Consider the following 20,813-nt stretch of genomic DNA (forward strand, 5'->3'; position numbering starts at 1 on the left):
ATAAGTCTCCCCTGTGAAAGGTGCACTCCCTGCATCTGGAGGTAGAAGGAAGGACCGGCACCCTTATCCCCAGAGACAGGGAACTCAGGCCTAGAAGCCTATGTAAACAAACCTTGTTACTTCTTTAATTCACTACTCCAAGCCCAAACTCTGTTTAGATTCTTCACTAATTGAGCACCCAAAACCTGAGTTTCTTTGTCCTGTCAATTCCTCACAAATGTATTGTCTAAAAAGTATAAAGGCTGCCTGCTTTGGCCACTTCTTAAATCCCATTCCTATGAGACCTTCACGCATGTGAATTAAAATGTGTTTCTTTTTCTCCTGTTTATCTATCTTGTGTCAATTTTATTGTTAGTCTGCTCATAAGAACTCAAGAATGATAGAGGGAGAAGTTTTCTCCCGGACACAATATTCCAGAAGGAACTCTGTTGACATATTCATTTGGTAGCCTGTAATTGGTGGAAAAAGACTAGTTGTTGGGCCTAAACTATCAAAGGCACTTACTTTCCCATAGAAAGTGAGCAAACTTCCTTCGTCAAGAATCCACGTGCTTTTGTAGAAGCATTCTAGGGGGAAAACTTCTGGTTTATAGCCAACCTCACAAAGTAGCTAAAGAGTTCCTAATTTCACCTCAAACCTCTGCTTCAGCACCTACTGAGCTGTGTCAAGTTATTTTCTATCCACTGTCATTCCTGATCCTATCGCAATTCAGTTTAAGGCGTTTGTAGACAGGAACCCTATCTGAGCTGTCAGCACCTTGCCTGATCATCTTCCAGCAAGTGGTCAGGCAGAAGCATGCAGCTAAGGATGCCCTGAAGCAGACTGTCGAGGAAACTGGCCAATGAGATGAGCATCTCCACTTGCACTCAGCTGATAACATATATGGTACTTCTGTCACCATCTGTCCAGGCGTATTGATCTTGTAACAGCCCTGAGGCACTTCAATCTGGTGGCAGCTCTGTGACTTCTACCTGTGGATCACTTTGTCTCCATGCCCTTTCCTTTTCCCCTTCTTATCCATGCATTAGGACCTCGCCAAAATGTTACCTCCTTTGAGAAGCCTTTCCTATACCCGCTAAGGCAGAAGTGGAGATGGCTGTTTTGAAACAGAAACACACAAACAAATGAACAAAAACATTGAAATCTCCAAACTGAATCTGCACTTTATCTCAAAAGATGTGGTACGATGTATGGCGTAATGTATGGCAATTTTTTCCAAGTCTTAACAATACATCACAGTGACCTGGGGAATTTTTTTAAAATATGGATTCTCAGGCCCCACCCTGATTGAGACATTAGGCCACAAGCTTGTGGCCCAAGAAGGTATTTTGTTTTAAAGCTTCCCAAGATATTCTGATGTACAAAAGTACCGGAAACAGTAGGCAGGCATGCTACTGTGTGTCTTTAGGCAAGTCACTTTGCTTCCCTGAGACTGTTTCTCATTTGTACAATTGCGGATAAGAATGCCCATCTCACAAGGTTTTGGAAAAGACCCATAGAGGGCAAGAGTGCAAAATCCTTGAATGATGATGCCTCAGCAAGTGGAGCTATGAGGATGACTTCTACGGATTTCCTTAAAAAGCTGTTCTCTGCTTCTCAAAACCAATAGCCCAGTTTGCAAAACCTTCCTCTATTAGAGAACAATGTACCAAAGAGAAGACGGTTTCAAACCAGAATGACAGCCTGAAAAAAAATCAAAAGGGACATTGAGAAGGAGCCCATGTAGAAAGCAGGACATGAGCATGTAATTAGGTTTTTCTGAAGGCCTACATTCTTCATTCCCATTGCCATTTCTCCTGATTAAAAGGTTCCCCCAGTAGCTGAAACCATTAACATAAGTCCATCAAATGGTAGCTGTTGTGGAGAGCTACCCCACTCTGTTAAATTAGTCAGGCTTTTGTGTCTCTCATAGACTAATGCTTTAACACTTCACTACCTATAATAAAGTATATGCACCACAAGAAAAATGTGTTTTGTGACCAGCAGGCTATAACACAGTGTTCTGCTTATAGGAGCCATGGGTTTAATTGTACCCTAAGCTGATGATGAGTCACCACTCTGGCTTTTGGTTAAGGAAGCCAAACAATGACTCTGTAAACCTCAGCTCAGAGTGCCCCTGAGTCTGAGAAAAAATGCCTGATTATAGACTGTTTTGTATCACTTAAGGGTGTCAAACAATAGGATACCATGACAGCCAGGACTTATCAAAATCCCCCGCAGAATAATTCCCCATAAAGAGGTGGTGGTGGGGAACTAGGAACCATTCCATAGCTCAGAGCTAGAGGGGAGAAAAATTGCTACACAGAAGTAAAAGAAGGTTGCCACCTACCACATCCACCCCTTCAGATGCCCGCCCTGGAGGCTAAACTGGGAGACAGATGAGACACCAGGCTTGGCGTCTCCTGTTTGGAAGGGCTAACTCTTAGAGGGCTCATCCTGGCTCCCTCCAGCCAGCACCAGCCGAGCAGAGTTCGAGGCACTGGAGCCTTAAGATTACAAACACTGGCTTTGGAGGCCATGCATCCAGAATCAGAATCTACCCATTTAGCTGAGTTACCAGCTTCGGTCACCTTTTTTAAGTTCTGAGCTTCTGTCCCTATTTCAAAAATGAGAATAATAAAAACATGCAGCTTCTAAGGTCAGGGTGCAGATTGAATTTTATGGAAAGGACTTAACATGTGCTCAATAAGAAGCAGTTGATACCATTATTTTTTATTATTATTATTACTACCAAGGAACTATCAGCAAGTCTGAGTCTCCTACGAATGTTAGTCAAGAGCCACCAAGCTTCTATTATGTGGTGAGCACTGTGGTAGGTCTTGGGGACACAGGAGCAAACAGGACAGATACAGTCTGCCCTTTTATGAAGCTTATGGGGTGTGTGTGTGTGTGTGTGTGCATACTGGCCTGCACATTGTTTATAAACAAAACAAAACATGTAGCAAACATCTTAAAATTGGGTGACTTCACACAAAAGTCCAGATTTCTGGCTCTTTTTGAAAACATCAGAAAATCTGAGAGGAAGTGAGATCTCTCTCCACAGGCCAACCTGCTCCTCCAAAGCCCTCACAAGTCCCAAAACATAGCTCCAGCCTTCCGCCTGAGACGGGCTCACTGGTCTCTCTAATTAAGAGAGTAGAACGCTCTCAGGCTACACAAGATGAGGGGCCCCGGGGAACACGAGAGACAAGGAAGCTGAGGACACAGACCTAGAGGACCAGAACTGAAATGCAGGGAGGGAAAGGAGGACTGGCATCCACCCTCTGTCCCTGGGTTTATTTGTCTCTCGGCTCAGCTTGCTTTGTTTGGCTGGACACAGAAAACCCTGGAGGGGAATTCTGATTCCAACTTGCTCTATGCACAGCTAATTATTTGGGGCTCCCAGAAGGTTGGAGAGAACAATGACTTCCCCAGCAGTTACAGCTGGACTAGCTTAGTTCCTTTTCTTCGCCACAGGGGTCAGAACCATGTAAGGGGAGCTATTTGTTTTGGTCTTAAACCAAATCTGCCCTGGGACACAGACAAATGTTCTGACCTGAGACCAGGAAAGCCACTACTTCAATGCCTAGCAAAATTCTCCTCTCTTGCCTTCCTAGTCAGCCTACAGACCCATAATATGCATTTTCCCTGTTTAAACTGTTTACTTCTCTCCTTTGAAAATAAGAAGTAATGTTCAGAAAAAAATACTATATGCCCAAGAATTGCATCCCTCCTCCCAAGTGAGATATTTCATGTTTCCTAGGAAGATGGGATAAAGACAAGCAGGGGAGCTAACTGGGATGGATCCGTGAAACTACAGAAGCTCATCTGTATACAACCTTCTAATAAGCATCCACAACTTCATTCTAATAGGAAATGTATGACAAGTCCCTTAAAAACAAAGAAATAGGAGAGAAAAATACATGCTCCCTAGTTGTGAACACTATAACAGACTGGAACAATCTTCCAGCAACCGCACAGAGATTTTTCCTACATCCACCCAAAACTATTATTGTCAATGGTGTCCCCTCATTTCAAACAGAATGAAATGGATTTAGTTGGCTGCTACAGGCTGTTTCTAGCCTTCCTGCATCTAAAGACATTTTCACTCTCAGCCTTTCCACTAGGGATTCATTTGGATTTCTTGTCAACTATCCTTCAAAGACAAGGTAAGACCTATTTTCTGATTAAACTTATACTCAATTTTATTTGTTTACCCAATCATCTAATACCTATTTATTGACTGCCTCCTAAGAGCCAGGCACTTTGTTAGGTGCTGAAGATATAAATGTGAGTCAAAACAAAGACAGGCCTTGCCCTCAAGGAATCCAGGGGAGGCAGATAATCAAAAGACCTCGCCAATATAAAACTGACCTTCTGAAAGGTGCCCAAGGAGAGGTATCTGGTACCAGGAGGACCTATTACATAGAAGGAGTCCAGTTAAGGGGGTATAACAGAGGCAAAAAAAGTGTCCCAGAAGAAATAACACTTGAGCTGAAATTTATAGGCTGTAGGTACCAGATAAGCAAAGGCCCTGTAATGAGGCTGAGTAGAGTGAATATAGGGACTGAATAAAGGCCAGCCTGATTGGAGTGGAGAATCCACAAGGGATGGAGTGATGAAGAAGAGTATTAATGGTGACCATGCAAGGCTTTATGGTCCACATCAAGAATTTTGAGCAATGGGAAGCCATTTTGGGGGTTTTAAGCAGGGTGCAGTGGTAGTAGTTGATATGACCATATTTATGCTTTGAAAAAAATGGATTTGGGTAGAGGGGAGGCAGAGTGATTTCAGGTAGGCCAGTTACTCTAGAATTTGGATGGTATGGTGCTGGAGGTGATGGAGTAGAGGTGACACATTCTAACAATACTTTGGGACCAACCCAATGTGCCAGATGCATCTCAATGGCCCAAGACAGGTACTATTAATATACTTCCTGGTGCTGTGAAGCTGAGTAAAGATTTTTTTTTTTTTTGGCCACATCACACGACTTGTGGGATCTTAGTTCCCCAACCAGGGATTGAACCCGGGCCCAGGCAGTGCAAGCACCAAGTCCTAACCGCTGAACCACCAGGGAATTCCCAAGACATTTAGAAAGACCAAACCAAATAGGACCTGAGCACATCTAGACTCCCTCATCCCCAGCAGCAGGGTACCACTATGCGCTCTGAGCCATCATAGCTCTGTATTTGAATTTACAAATTCTGAGAAAGACTCCACAGGAAAACCAATTAAATAGGCAGGGAAGAAAACACCATTGAGCGCTGGAAAGAAAGATGGTAACAAGCAGGTCTCAGTGGAAGTCGGTAAATGTTGAATTTCCATACTAGTGTCATTAGCACTGTTGCTGATTTTTTTTTTCTAATATTTTGGTTAATCAAAACTATGGGTCAATCAACTGTTCCATAATGACAGCTTCTGTGGTCATAAATCCTTGCTATCGCCTGCAGCTGACATGGTCTCAGTCCACGGGAGAATAAGCAGCAAAAGACTAATGTTTCTCTTCATTTCCCCCAAAGGGAGTTAGGCAATGCGTAATAAAAGAATATAAATTATTCACAATGCTTTCTTGAAGTTTATGATTCATGGTTTGGAAGAAATAATGGACGAAGGGGAGAGGTGGGAAACAGAATGCTGAATGAGAAAATTTCTTTTGAAAATGGAAGGATGAGTTTCTGAGGTAGACCAAACTCACCACACACAGGGCTTCGGGCTTCTCAGCGGTAGCCTCTGGTTCTTTCACAGAATGGTTCACTCACTCCTTACATTTGTTTGGACAATCCTTATTAAACTGTGGTCACCTGAGGAGGGCTCAGTGTCCACCAATCCAGTTTCTCTAGACTTTGGTGAAGATGGAGAGAGGGAGAGAAAAATGGAGAGGAAGGTTAGAGAGAGGTCAAGTCTAGCTGTGTGACAAAGTACTGAGGGAGTGGAAGGAAAAAAGTGTATCATCTGGTGGAGGAGAGAGGACATCTGTTTGGTTTTACTTTTAGGAAATAACAGACATCAGTGTAGTAAAACATATGAAAGTGGATAGGAGCAGTAGGGTTGTTTGTTGGTTGGTTTGTTTTGATAAAGTTAATTCATATATCAAACCCCACAAAATGGAGGCTGCCCCAGTGGCCCAGCCCATGTCATAAATCTAAAGCTAGGTCAGCCCACACCTACAGGAAACACCTGTTAAGGGAGCCTAACACACACCAAATCACAATCCTCCAACTCGGCTTTAGAGAGCTCACCTTACCCTAGAAAACAGGACCTGCTCTCCTTACAAGCAAATCCCTGACCTTCTAGCCCATCATGCCATTTCCGTGTCGCTGTTTCCAATCATCTGTAAAACTCGCTCTTGCCCAAAATCCCTCAAGAAGGGTGCTCCACTGCTCTGCACTGCAATCCGCCAATCCAGGAATTGTTTTCCCTTGAATAAAGGACATCAAACGCATTACTAAATCGTTTTAGTTTTGTCATTTGACAGTTTGTTTGTTTATAAATATGGCCTGGATTACATATATAGCTCTCCTTCACAGTTTCTAAGAAATACAAGTAAAGGATTTCAGCAATTTTGAAACTTTGCTCTCTTGCCAAACTAGGTTTCCTTGACAGGAAATGCTGAGACTAAATCATGTGCATCTGATCTTTATAAAGGCTAGAAACACATTTATTGAACCTACCAGATGCAGGCACTGTACTGGGCACTATTAATGGTAGAAATAATTGAAAAATCCTTCATGATCCAGCCTTGGCTTACCTTCCTAGTTTTATCTCTTGCTAGTTCTCCTTCAAAACCAAGACCACAGCCATTTTGTACTGCAATTCACAGAACATTTTGTTCTGCTTCCTCTCTTTATTTATAAACATGTTTCTTTCTGCACTGAAAGCTCTCCCTCATTCATCCAGCTGCACTGCACCTCCCCACCTGCACCTGGCCAATGCCTACATTCTTCCTGTCTCAGTTTGGATGTCACTTCCTCAGAACACTGTCCAGAATTCCGAAGTGAGGCAGATGCCCCTACTCTGGGCTCTCAATGGGTTTATCTCAACCTAGTCTAGGTAGCATTCAATGATAATTAGATGGTGGGAACCTTTTTGATAGTAGGGACTAAGTCTTTGTCATTCTTGCATCCCCAGGCCCTAGCACCCCATGAGACACAAACAAAATACCCATTAAATCTCTGATGAATGAATAAAGATATGCAATACTTGATGCCCAATTTCAAGGAACTTTCAGTGTAATTAATAAAGATACAACCTTTTGAAATACAACACAGCACAAGGCATATAAAATAAGTGCCTCTTGTGTAACAAAGTAGGTATTCAGAGGAAGCAAAGATTACTTTTGGCTGGGGTGATGGGCGCAACAGCAGTAAGAACAATTCCATGTTTATAACACAAGCACTGTTAGTTGTTTTCATAAATATCCCTGTAACATGATACTATTATCCCCATTAACAAATGAGGAACCCAAGGTTCAGAGAGGTTAAATGATTTTTCAAAGTTACAAAGCTAGTAACCAGCAAAGCCGGGATTTGAATTCTGAACACAAGATTTCAAAACACTGAGAATGAATCGGAAGGTGAGTTGCCCATGGAAAAGGGAAAACATAGATAAAGGCACTTTGGAACCATGCATATCCTGGGGACTAAAAAGAAAGATCAAGCTGATGGTATGTAGGAATACCGAGGACACCAACGCTAGAAAGTGAGTAACTAGATTGTCAGGGACCCTGCATGCCAGGCTAAGGAACTTGCATCAGTTTATGGCCACCAAGGAAGCACTGGTAGCTTTAGAGTAGAGGAAACATGACTGGAGATGAGTCTTTGAAAGATTTATCAAGCAGTGGGACACAGGCTGGACTGGGAGACAAAAGGGGGGTTTGCAGAAAAGGAAGAAACTCAGAGCCTAGTGCAACTCTTTAAAGGCACTGATCTCTGGGAATGGAGTAGAAAGGATGGATGCAAGCCATCCTGTGAGAGAAGAAACAAACAGCCATTGAGAGCTGAGTTACTGTGGGTCTGAAAGAGAAAGGAACTAAAAGAGACTTAAGAGTATTAAGCCAAAATGACAGGGACACTAATGAGGAAGTCAGCCAAAAGAAGAAGTACCATAGAAGGTACTGGTTTGAGGAGAAACTTTAACATGCTGAAAAAAGACACTGCAGGGAAAATCTTCAGGAAACAGTTGGAAATGTGGGACCAGAGAACCAGAGAACGACCACCGTAAGAAATGCAACTTGGGGGCCATTTGCCTTAAGGTGCAAATGGAAGCCATAGAAAATGTGCCTATGTCTTCAAGGGCTGAGGAATAGAAAAAGGGGGTTGGAAAGTGTGCAACAAATCTTAGTTAACACTCACATTTAGATGGCAGGAATATGAAGATTAACAAGTAAAAGATGTTAAAGAATAAGATCTAAATGCCCAATATGAACCAGGCACTATGCCAGAAACTTTTTATATGTTATTCGATGAGGTCTGTACTATCTTTATCTTATAAACACTCAGGCTGAGGAGTAATGTATCTTGCCCAAGGCCGTACAACTGGTTAGTGACATAGGTGGGTTCAAAAATATGTTTATCTGACTTGGGGAGCATCTCACTCATGTCACGCTGCCTCCCTGAACAGGGCCGTGGTATGGAGGCCATTGGAGGGGAAGAATTTTCAGGAGTGGACAGGATGAACTCAGGCAGGGGCAATGAGGACTGAGAAGAGGCCACTGAGTTTAGAGACCCACCTCTCAGTGAGAGCTGTGATATAAGACCTAAAATCGAACCTCAATATTATATGCTGCCTTGACAGCTGGGGAAAATCAGGATGGCCTCCAATGGCCCAACCACAAGTTCCTCTTCCCATTCTGTTCCTGGGGATTAAAGTCCCCTAGCCAAGCAGCTCTCCTTATCATGCGGACCAGGCACAGTTCCTGTTAACCCTGAATAATGGGGTTCAGTTCCCTGTCAGCCTCTGGAATGATTCAAATAAGCCAATTACATCTTCTTGCAGGAACCAAGGGTCACCCACCCCCTTGATACTGCCTCTCACAGCCTCTGGTTTTTCACTCTGTTCCCAAGTGCAACCATCTTGAGGCTTTGTGTGGTGTGCAGCACCTCTTCCCCTAGGCTGTGAGCATATGTGACTGATAAACTGCTGTCAGTCTCCCCTGTCCAGTGTTGGAGGTTGTGTGTTTGGCCATCCCCATATCCCTAGGGTGGAAATCTCTCCCTCACCAACGGGGTAAACAGACGGTGATTAAAACAATAGAGGACTCCAAAGTGTTCCCTGTGGACATTACATGGGTAAAATACTTCACTTTAACAAGTATTAGCTTTACTACAAGTGAAGAAATCTGAGAAATGAATGAATTTTCTAGTTTTAGACAAGAGGAAACTGAGGGACAGACGGGTTAGACGGCTACCCTGAGTTACAGAGTAGTAAATTCTTTCATTTTAATGCTGTATTCTTCTCCAATATTTTCTGGACAAGCTCCTGTCCAGATGCTGCATAAGAATCACATGTATCCAGAATTTACAGAAAGCTATTACAAGCAATAAGAGAAAGGCAAAAAGCCTAACAGAAAAACAGGAAAAAAGATATGAATGGGTAACTCCCAAAAGTAGAAATAGAAATGTACAATAATGGGGAAATGTTCAACCTCATTATTAATCAAAGAAATTCAAACAAAAATCACAATGAAACATTTCTTTGTATCTTTCAGGTTGACAAAGATTAAGAAGATTTACACTATCCAGCGTTAGTGATGTTAAAAGGAATTGAAGACTCTCATATGCAGATGGGATGAGTAGAAATCAGTACCTTTTTGAAAGACAAAGGAGCAACTCCCATAAAATTTTTAATTATATTTTCATATAATTTAATATCTAGGATTATATCTCAAAGAAACAACTTGTCAAGTCCATGAAGATGTATGTATGAGGATGTTTGTTCTATTGTTCTTTGCAATATTGAAAACCCAGAAACAATCTTAATGTCCATCAACAGGGCATTGGCTAAATAAATGTGCTTTACCTATAAAATGGATTACTATGCAGTCTTTTAAAACAATGATGTAGATGCATATTTATCAACATAGAAGGATGATATTAGGTTAAAAAAAAAACTAGCTTACAAAACTGCATGTGGATTATTATACATATAAAATTTTGTATATTTCTATATATATGCATAGTGGGACATTTGGAATGAAATTTACACAATTTAAATATCAAATATATACAACTATCTAATTTTCAGGTGACTCTTACTCTCTTCTTTAGTTTATCCCAAAGGCACATATCAATAATTGAGGGGGGGGAAAAAACTTTCTCATTTTGGGGGAAAAAAATACTTTGAGCAATGAATATTTCCCTTCAAAAAGAAAATGTATACTTCAGGAAGAAATTACACAAATCCTACAGCATGTTTTGATTTTGTATTTATATTTGTTTTCCGACAGATAAATGTGAAATCCTGGAAAGAAGGGACTCAACCATGCACTGGGTTCCTCATAGGAAGTACATATATTAACTGAGGCTTTTGTGCCCCTAGCGGGAGGCTGTGGATAAAAAGTGAAAACCAGAAGGAGCCTGGGTTCAGTAGGCGCTGGTCAGCCCCTCTCTGATTGAAAAGGACACCTGAGTGGTAACCAGTGCGATTCCCATTCCGAGTTCTCAGCAGCGGCTAATTTTTTGCCTTTGACCTTGCCAACTATTCACACCTACGCTTTGATAAGTCCCACTCTTGGAGCTTTCACCTCTTGACAGCAAATGATGGTGTTTCAAAATCCCATTTGTGCCTGTTCGCTGTTAGAAAGTTTTGTGTAAGGCACATGTGACCTACAAAATATATTTCTCAAAACTTAACTCTCTGAGAAATCAGTTACTGATTTATCTCCCAATTCTATCACCCAGAAGAGGGCAAAAGGTGACAAAACAGAGCCCACAGAGAGTTTAATTCAGAAAGACAGACACTTAATTTAGTTATTCTGAAAAATAAGAAACCCTACTATGTCACTTCAGAAATTTCAAAATAGAGATCTCTGTGTATCCCATTAGGCATCTGTCATGCTCCCAATAATATTACTTGTGACAGCTCTAAGAGAAGCAATATACACTGGCCTCCTAGGTCTTTAAGAATGCACGACTTAATCCATCTGGAAATTGTTGTGTCGTTGACCCTAGGGTTCTTTATATTAGAACAAAGTCAGACACGAACTCTGAGGCGGTTCCGGAATATTATATGAGGGTGAATTACGGGCAGTCACACAACCTAGCATTGTCCTTTAAAGCGTTTTTATGAGGCAGAGCCAAAGGCTGGCAAACCTCTCCTTCACCACAGAGGAAATCTAGGCTAAAAAGAAAAATAAGAAGTTTATGAACTATTAAAAAGATAAAGCTGCAGAGTTAGGGAGTTATGGATTAAGTTCCGATCCATTAATTCTTTTATTCCCTGATTTAGAGGTGGCTGAAAACGTGCGGCCCTCTGGTGGGTGACAGAAACACTCCCGTGCACAGGGGCCAGAAAGGAAAGGCTGGCACAGTAGGGGGTGGACCCACTTGTTCGGATGATCATTTATACGGGAATCTGGAACTCAGTAATCTCACATCCCCCTGTAAGGGAAAGATCCACTCCCCAATTTCATTTGGGAGTTCTATTGCATTAAGCAATATTCTGTTTGGCCAGACATGCCATTCTTCTCCTGAAGGAAATTAATTTCTTGACTTTTCCAGCTAATATAAACCCAATTCAGCGCTTAAAGTTTTCTCAGGGCGCTACTAGATGAAATAAAGTCTAAAGAACCTCTTGTGGGACCTCACAAGGCACAGATGGAAACAATAGAGGAAAAACAAGTTGAAGAGGGGAAGGTGGGGACGGGCAGGGGGTGAGGAGATTCGGTGTTAACCTTCCCCTCAAAAGCCACATATGTGATTTGTTAAGTGTTCTATAATCTTAACTCTTGGCTGAATAGAGCTGTTTTATGATTTCCATAGGAAATATATTTTTAAGCAAGTAAGTTCTCTGAACAGGATAAATAAAAGATTACAAGAAAAAGAAACACAGTGGTTTCTGGTTGTTTAAAAGGCAACTCAAAAAGCCTTCACCTGCAAAAGGAAAAGGTCAAGATCAATAAAAGGGCCTTTCCTTTAGAAAGAGATCTGTTTTCAATTTAACACAAATAAACCCTTCTGGTGGGCTTTCTGAAGACCAAGGAAACATCAAACTGTATAAGGGATCTGGCCTTGCCAGGAAAATAAAATTTCTCCATGTGAAATTCTCCAACAACATCAAAACAAAACAGAACAAACCTAACCCCCACCCTAACCCCTTCCTCAGCCCTCTGCCTGACAGCCAAAGGCTGATTACCCTGAAAAATAGAAACAAGTCCTCAAATATAAACATGTTACTACTCATAGGTACAATTTTATACTAAAAGTGGCTTTCTAGAGACATCATCTTAAGTGTGATGTTACAGGGGAATCCCACGTATTAGGAGAGTCTGGCTTGGAAAATACTGCAGGATACTGATGAGCATCTTTGATGACAAAACATCCACTCTTAAAGGTACCTTGGTCAAACCACCGCATCTTGTTCTTCTAATAGGCCCAGTTGCCTTTGTGAAGTATTGGCTCAGCTACTGTGAAGAGGCACTTTTACTATCTTTTTGAGAGATAGGCAATGAATGACATTTTTTCTCAGCCTCATCTCCCTTCACAAATCTGAATGCTTCCTGCAGTGGTACTGTTGTTCTGAACATCAATCCCTTCTACACACACATACACACATCACATACACCACACACATATGCACACACACCATACACACATATGCATACCATGCACACATACACAAGCATCATATACCATACACCAACACCACACACATCCCCACACACACAATTCTAATTGATGAATTCATAAACCTGACAGTCGCCCATTGCTGCAACCTCAGTTCTGTCCAATTCCTAGCTCTTACTACTATACCTTCTCCCCTTGTCCCTTTCTCTCAAGAAAGCATATTAGAATGCAAGGGAGTCAGAATCTTAACCGTAAATCTGCTCTCAATTGTAAGAAAAAAGTAAGTCATTTTCATCCTTAAGCAATTTAAATATTATTAGAGAAACCATCACTACCCACCAGTGAAATTCAGCATCAAAGTTAGTCTCCTGCCTGGAATGACCTCCCCCCACCCTCCCCCACACACTCTTCTTCAACCATATAAATCCTACCAGTATCTCAAGGTCCATCTACTTGGTAAACAAAAATCCTTCAAACTCCCCTCGCTAGACTCTACCAGAGCTCACAAATGCAAGCTTGCAAGAGCCAGGGGGGTTAATTTGTTTGCTGCAAGCCAGTTTTCAGACATATGCATTCACTGCTGAGCAGTGGAGACACGTTAGCCAGAGAGCACGTACCCCGCCTGAAGGGCCAGAAGCCAGTCAGCCCCACCCATTGCTGCCATATGCGAACGCGGGCCCATGGCCACCAAATGTTCCAATGTTTTAAGAGAAGCCAAAAATCTGCATTTTATGTGAAATATCCCAATTGTAAATGTTGGCTCAATTAAGAAAGTTAAGAGGACAACAACGCTGTGATCTGCACTGGACCCGTGAAGCCACTAATTTGCAACCTCTGGTCTCTATCAAACATATGAAGCTTAACAATGAATGACACCTGTGTAAAGAGGTGTGTTGTACATGTGTCTTAGATCACCAGTTAGAAAGACATAGACAAATTTATGTAACATGTAACTTGAAAATAAAGCAGGGCTTTATCTAGTTGTCTTCAACTTTAGCTTAAGTTTCAAATAATGGAAGAAGGGCCTGAGATATTTATATTTAAAAAAGAAGGACATTGGTCAAAAAAGTTCAGGAACACTGAGCCTGATGGTAAGGCACTGGAGGGCAGAGACTATACCCTTACCTCTTTCATTCAGCATGTATCAAGAGTGCTAACTATATAGGTTTTAATGGAACTGATCTGAATATTTAAGGAACCAGATTCCAGACAACCATTTCATGCATTAGAAATTTAATTTTGCAAGATTGCCTATATAGTACGAATATATTCCCCAACTGTCAGCAAAGGATCCTGTTCTTCAGTCAGATCTTACCTGCACCTAAATATTTTTACTTTATAATCTTAATAGTTCTAAATTCATCTAACAGAGTAAAGAAAAATGCCTGGCACAAAAAATGCATTCACAGCATATTAGTTAAACTTAAGTAAAAAGAAATAAACAAAAGATGAAACTTCCATGCCTCTTGTCTCTCTGCAGAGTAGAGTGCCCTGTGGCTTGGGCTTCTTTTATCAAAAGAATACCCATACATTTTTGTCACATAAACTTACTTGGTTTTCCTTGTGTAATGGGGTGAGTATTGTACAAGGTTTCAATGCCTTTTTTTTCCAACTCAAATTGTCCCTTAGAGGCTCAAAGTACTAACAAAGTGCTTCGCTGCATGAAAGTGCTGTCTGCATTTGTCTGGCAAATATGATGCTAGCTGGGAAGTCTGATGGGTCTGTAACTGTCACAGGCACAACTGAGCTCCAGGCTGCTTCCACCAGAAAGCGAATTCAACTTCATAAAGAAAAGTGTGGACAGGAAAGCCTTCTAGCAAGATTCCCAGTAACCAGAATATGGACATAAGATCCAAAGACTAATAAAACATGGATTGGGGAGAGGGTATTGATGAAGCAGCAGCCTAAGGAGAGAAGAGGGAGGATTTGTGCCTGTTTTTATAGAAGGGAAAGTAGTGATGGGCCCAGAGAAAAGAGAAAGATTTCTGCTATCACCTGTAGTCCTAGAACAACTCTAGGAATTAGACCACATTACCCCTGCATCTACAGATAATGGAAACAGGCTCAGAAAGGCTGGGTAACTTGTTCACAGTCTTTCCCAGCCAGTTAGTGGCCTAACTGGAGTTCGGCCAGGTCTTTTTGGCTCTAAAGCTCAAGCCTAGGGACTTCCCTCGTGGCGCAGTGGTTAAAACTCTGCGCTCCCAATGCAGAGGGCTGGGGTTCGAGCCCTGGTCAGCAAACTGGATCCCACATGCATGCCGCAGCTAAGAGTTCACATGCCACAGCTAAGATGCCGGCGAGCTGCAACTAAAGAGCCGGCGAGCCGCAACTAAGAAGCCCACCTGCCACAACTAAGACCCGGTGCAACCAAATAAATAAATATAAAATAAAATAAAGCTCAAGCCTAGTCGCTATATAACACCAGCTTCCAACAAGTCACCAAGACAGTCAACAGCACTCAATTAGTTATGCTGTGAAACTACAGATTGGGGATAGGGTATTGTTCCTTTTTTTAGCTTAATTTTGTTACAGACATAATACACCAGCCATAAGAAACAATCTGCCAAGCTACAGAAAATCAGCCCTGCTGCTAGTAAATGTGTTTTATTCAAACATATATCAAGCGCTTAATATATTTAAGATTCCCCAGATACTAGAGAGATAGAAATTCAAATGCACTCAAGATAAGCTCAAAGGTAACCTTTTTTAAAAAACTGCATAAATGGAAAGATATTTTCATTGAATGGAATGTTTGTTCACTCAATTGCCAAATATTTATTGAGAAACTACCTGGGTCAGAAATTGTCCTAGGTTCTGAGGATGACAGAGTGACAGAGAAGACAGAGAGGGCCCACGCCTGGAAGAAACTTGCTTTGCTTTAGAATCAGACTAAACAAAGCAAAGGAGACAGAGAGGAAGGAGCCATTTATGGTTTGCAATAAACACTGTGAAGCAAATACTAGGGTGCTCTGACCGAAAATAAATGGAGGACATCCTTTAGACAGGGAGGACAGGGAGGGCCTCCCTGAGGCGGTGATGTTCAAATGATAAGTTCTGAATCAGGAGAAGAAGTCAACCATGTAATGGGTTGAGGAAAGAAAGGGTGTTCCAACCAGAGGGTTAGGAGTATACAAAGAGCCAGTGAGGACAATGAGCTCAGTTTATTCTGGGAATCAAAAGCAGATCACTGCCAGTAGGTGCAGCAAGCCAGGGTGGGCTGGGTACTATGAGCAGAGGGGGAGAGGTGGGTGGGAGCCAGTCAGACCATCATGGGTCTCATACATCACTGGAGTGAGCCTGGATTTTATTCTAAGCTCAATGGAAAGCTGTTGAATGATTTGGTCTTAAACTAGGGACCACTGTGAACAGATGGATGGTTTTATTTTAGCTGATATGTGAAGTGTGGGTGAGAAGGGAACTAGTGTGGAAGTGGGAGACGAGGCTGTAGCTGGAAAGATAGCACTTGGAGGTTCTGCTGGATGCCTGCCATTCGCCCTCCAGATCTTCCCTTCACCGCTTCCTATCCTGTTGTCTACCGCAGAGGCTGGCTTATATGGATAGCAGCCAAGGGTTCCCTTGCCTTCTGACTTCCAGTTGTGTTCAGCCAGTGGGAAGCCCCAGCCAGAGATTAGAGGAAGGGAGGAGAGAGAAGCTGGGAGATTTACTCCCTCAGCTCCCCACCAGCCCAGCCCCCGGGGTTTATCATGGGCTGGTTGTGTCCCTCAACCAAGGCTGCTGGTCCTATCAGGTGGTCTCTATCCGGTGGCCTCTCCTACAGCTCTCCCTCAGGGATCCAGTGCCCTTCCCTCCCCACGTACCTTCCCTCTCTTTTTGCCTTCAATCCTTGGGTAGAACCAGAAAAGGCTGCTACTAGCCTCAAGGCACTGCACTTAGGGCCTTGTGGTTTGAAACTGATACCTTTATTAAACTCTAGTCAAATTACCCAATTTGCATATGCCATCTGTTTCCTGCTGGGTTCCTTACTGATACAGGGAAAGACAAGTTTTGATTTAGAAAAATTCAGTTACTGTGATCCTTGACTAACATCCTGTTCTGCTGATGCTTTGTGTCTGTGATGTTAAGGGTAACAAACCCAAGAACACCAGCAAGAAATCATACAGCTCTTTACTTCCTTAGGAAAACCAATAACATAAATTGACCAAAGAGATAAAATGCCAAAATCATGGATGTGAGAGTTCAGAGAACAAAATAGAATTTATGGTCACCGATACTTGACTTCAGGCCAGTTACCAAGAGCTCTTGCTTAAATATTTAGATTTATATTTCTCATTCAATTTTTCATTTATTTAATTAATGTTTATTGAGTGCATAGTACTCGGGAGACACTATTTTAGAGACTAGGGTTAAAGCAAAGACCAAATCAAAATACTTGCTCTCTCTGAGCTTACACTCTAGAGGAGAGTCAGGAAATAAACAAATCAACAATCTTTTACATGCTCATTAAAAAAAAGTTAAGGAGGACAGAGTGGGAGATTTATATATGAGAGAGACTATTTCCTTTCTTAAAAGGTGATATTTGAGCAGAGAACTAAAGGAAGAGATGAAACAAGCAGTGATGATACCCAGGGGAAGCATGACCCAGGAGAGGAAGTACCAGAGGCTGAGGCAGGAATTGAACAACAGTGAAAGGCCAGTGTGGCTGAAGCAGAGGAGGTGAGGACAGCTGGTAGCCTCTCCAGTCAGGGAGACAGGCAGGACAAGGCCACTAGCTTCATCTAGAATTCTTGGCTTCTATTTTAGTAAAAGAAGCCATTAGGATTTTGAGCAGAGTAGTAACAGGAAATGGTTTAGTTTTAAAAGGATCATTCTAGCTGCTGTGTTGCAAATAAGGTGGCAAGGTTAGAAAGAAGGAACACACTACAACTAAAGTCTAGGACAGAGATGCTGTTGACTTGAACCAGGGTGGAAGCATTTATGTTTGATAAGCCTTTCAGATATCCAAGTGGGGCTGTGTAGGCATTGGATATACAAACAATCAAAGCCTGGAGTTGAGAGAAGGGGTCTGAGTTTGGCTGGAGATAGGGATTTGTACAGTACACGCCATGAGCCTGAATGAGACCATCTAGGGAGTGAAGAAAGGGAGAAGAGACCAGTTCTAAGGATGGAACGTGAGGCATTATAGGTGGACAGGTCAAAGGAGGAGGAGGAGCCTGTAAAAGAAGCTGAAAAGGAGTGGCCAGTAAGGTAGAAGGAAAAACCAGGAGAGGTGGTATCCCCAAAGCCAGCTGAAAAAAGTATTTTGAAAGAAAAGAAGTGATCAAATGGTCATGTGTTGTTGATGGATCAAGTGAGAACAGAACTGGGAGTAGAGCAATGGATTTGGCAAAGAAGGGGCTTGCAGTGACTCAGACAATGTTTTGAGAAGTAGTGGAGTTGAAAGTCTGATGAGAGAACATGTGTAGACAATTATTCTGATATTCTTTGATGTCAATGGGGAGCAGAGAAATGTGTGATAGCCGGAAGGGGTTAAGCAGGTTTTCTTTTTTTTTCTTTCTTATTAAATTTGAAGATATTACACCATTTTTTAACACTGCAGGGAATTATCTAATAGAGAGAAGAACTGGGATGATACAAGAGAGAGCAGATAATTGCAGGAACAAGAGGGGATGGGGTCCAGGGCACGACAAAGGCCATGGGTGGGAAAAGAACAATTCATCCTCTGTAACAGAACACGTGTCAGTTGCAGATAGGCAGGTGGCAGCTGGGGAGGTTTCTTCCTGTCTGAGCTTTTCTCAGTAAAACAGCAAGTAAGGTCGTCCACATAATATGAGAAGCAAGGAGGAGCCACTGGAGGTCTCAGGAGAGAAGAGAGTGTGAAATAGTCATCCAGGGCATGTGGGTGGAGTAGGGACAAGCAGTAGGATGGTGCTGGCCAGTGTGTTGGTCTCTAAACAGCCTTTGATATGAATCTATAAATTCTGTTAATATTAATGAAAAACATTACTATTAATCTAAGGTAGAGGAAAAAAAGTAAGATACTCATGTGAAGAAAATACAGAAGATACAGTCATCTGAAGCTACAAGAAGAGAATTCCACATGTTGCATTTGGTGGTGTTCTCCTGAAGTTACCATGGGAGGTTCTCATTCGACCTGGGTAAAGAGAATGGGTAGTCCAGTCACTGTGACTGAAAGTGAGATGAACTAAAGGGATTCCCACTTTCCCCAACAGATGAGCAATTCAACATTCAAATATATGGAAATGATCTTTATTTTAGGTTCTTTCTCATTTAGCCTTTCAGGTTATGAGAATTTGAAAAATAAATCTGAAACTCTACTTTTAAAAACTTGCTTGTAAATTATTATCTCTGGTATGTAAAAGCCCAGCTTTTAGACAGAACAAAAAACAAACAAAAAGAAGACTAATGACCCCTGACATTAGAATTTAAAATGTCCTGCAGGCAAATCCAGTTTCCCTCCACTCTTTTGTAATGCAATAACCAGCGAGAATTAGAATTGCAAAAATGCCAAAAGAGCTACATGAAAATTATACAGCAAAGTAGTTTCACAGTGATATTGAGAAAGGAATATGAAATGAATACAAGATAATATTGAGAGACAGAATCTGGAGTTATGTATATGTAAGTGAGTGCGTGTATGTGCACACGTGTGTATGAAAAAGCAAGATAAAAAAATATTTATTTCTTTGCTTTGTTCTCTCTGACCAAAGTTTAAAATAAAAACACTACCTGGGTCATAATGTGACACATGGTTCCTATTTTAGTTCTAAATGACTTTTCATTAAATGGTTTTTGAAATATTTACTTATAAATAAATATAAAGGAGACCTTTGGAATACCTGATTTAAAACAATAACAAAATCAAGGCAATTACCAACATAAACTTTCCAATACTCTCCGATACTGTTTCCTTCCAATTATTATTTCCTATCTTCCTAGGTGCCACAGAAGACCAATATACAGATGTTTTTCTCTGGGCTTCAGTAAAACACTTGAACTGTGACAATGAAAGTGAGGTAAACTGTTTCGTGCCCTATAGCAGAAACATATTACATAATGCAAACAAGTTTTGAAAAATCATTTGGATCATATGATACATCAGCTGCACAGACATTTACATGTCTCCCCCCTGCCTTAATTCCTCATCTTTTTTTTCCTTTTTGTGTCCCTCCCACCCACATAATGAAAGAAAGAGTAGTTCATCTGCTTGGGCCATGAGGAGATAAAAAAGAAAGCCAACGTCTAACAAATTTTTCTTTATTTTTCTTCTGGCTTCCATTAATCTAAGGTAATTTTGTTTAGATCCTGGGCTCAAATATCCAAAGACAACTCCGTGATTCATTCAAAGGGCAGTGCACCCAAGGGTAGACACTTCCAGGTATGTACAGTGAGCAATTTGGTGTAGCACAAAGAGTAATGATGTGGCATCAAAACACCCTGCGTCGGTGACACCACCACACTCCTACAGAGTATCTATTTTCCCTTTTTCTGCTATTAATAGAACACTGATTTTTTTTTTCTTTTGGAGTGACATACATAAAAATACTTATCTCCCAGAATTCCTTGCATCTAGGAATCATCAAAAATATATTAACTGACCAATAAGCTCAATAAGAGGTGGCAAGGTGGGGCCTCCAGGAAAGTCTGCTGGAAAGGGAAGACTCAGATGACATAAACAGTTTGTTAGCTTTTGCCTTTTGCCTATTGCCCTTCTCTTTCCACCTGCCTCTGATGGCCAAAGACAGAGCAGCCAGTTTGTAACCATGAGGCCAAACGTCCCATGGCAAGACACAGCCAGGCAGAAAGACAGTAGGAGCTGATGACTCTGAATTTGCTGAAGTATCCTGGAAAAAGTAAACCCCTCTTTAATCAAGCTACTTGTGATAGTTAAATTTATCTGTCAATATGGCTTGGTCATGGTTCCCAGATATTTGGTCAAACATGTCTGGATGTTGCTGTGAAGGTATTTTTTAGATGAGATTAACCTTTAAATCAGTAGACTTTGAATAAAGCACATTCCCCTCTGTAATGTGGATGGGCCTCCAACCAGTTGACTATGTTAAGAAAAAACTG

The 20,813-nt window shown here is 41.6% G+C and overlaps 1 protein-coding gene across 15 annotated transcripts in view; it reads right to left on the reverse strand.

The window, feature by feature from the left end:
* The window catches only part of FHIT (fragile histidine triad diadenosine triphosphatase), a 1,480,075-nt gene that overhangs the window by 987,165 nt on the left and 472,097 nt on the right, over window positions 1–20,813 (reverse strand). The window contains exon 5 of one of the 15 annotated variants that reach the window (XM_082412416.1): window positions 5,675–5,820. The exons of the other annotated variants lie outside the window; for them this stretch is intronic. The gene's annotated coding sequence lies outside the window, so the exon portion shown is untranslated. The remainder of the gene's footprint in view (window positions 1–5,674; window positions 5,821–20,813) is intronic. 15 annotated transcript variants of the gene reach the window in all.

The sequence above is a fragment of the Balaenoptera physalus genome (genome assembly GCF_965194825.1).
Source record: "Balaenoptera physalus genome assembly, chromosome: 11".
In the NCBI taxonomy this organism is placed as follows: domain Eukaryota; kingdom Metazoa; phylum Chordata; class Mammalia; order Artiodactyla; family Balaenopteridae; genus Balaenoptera; species Balaenoptera physalus.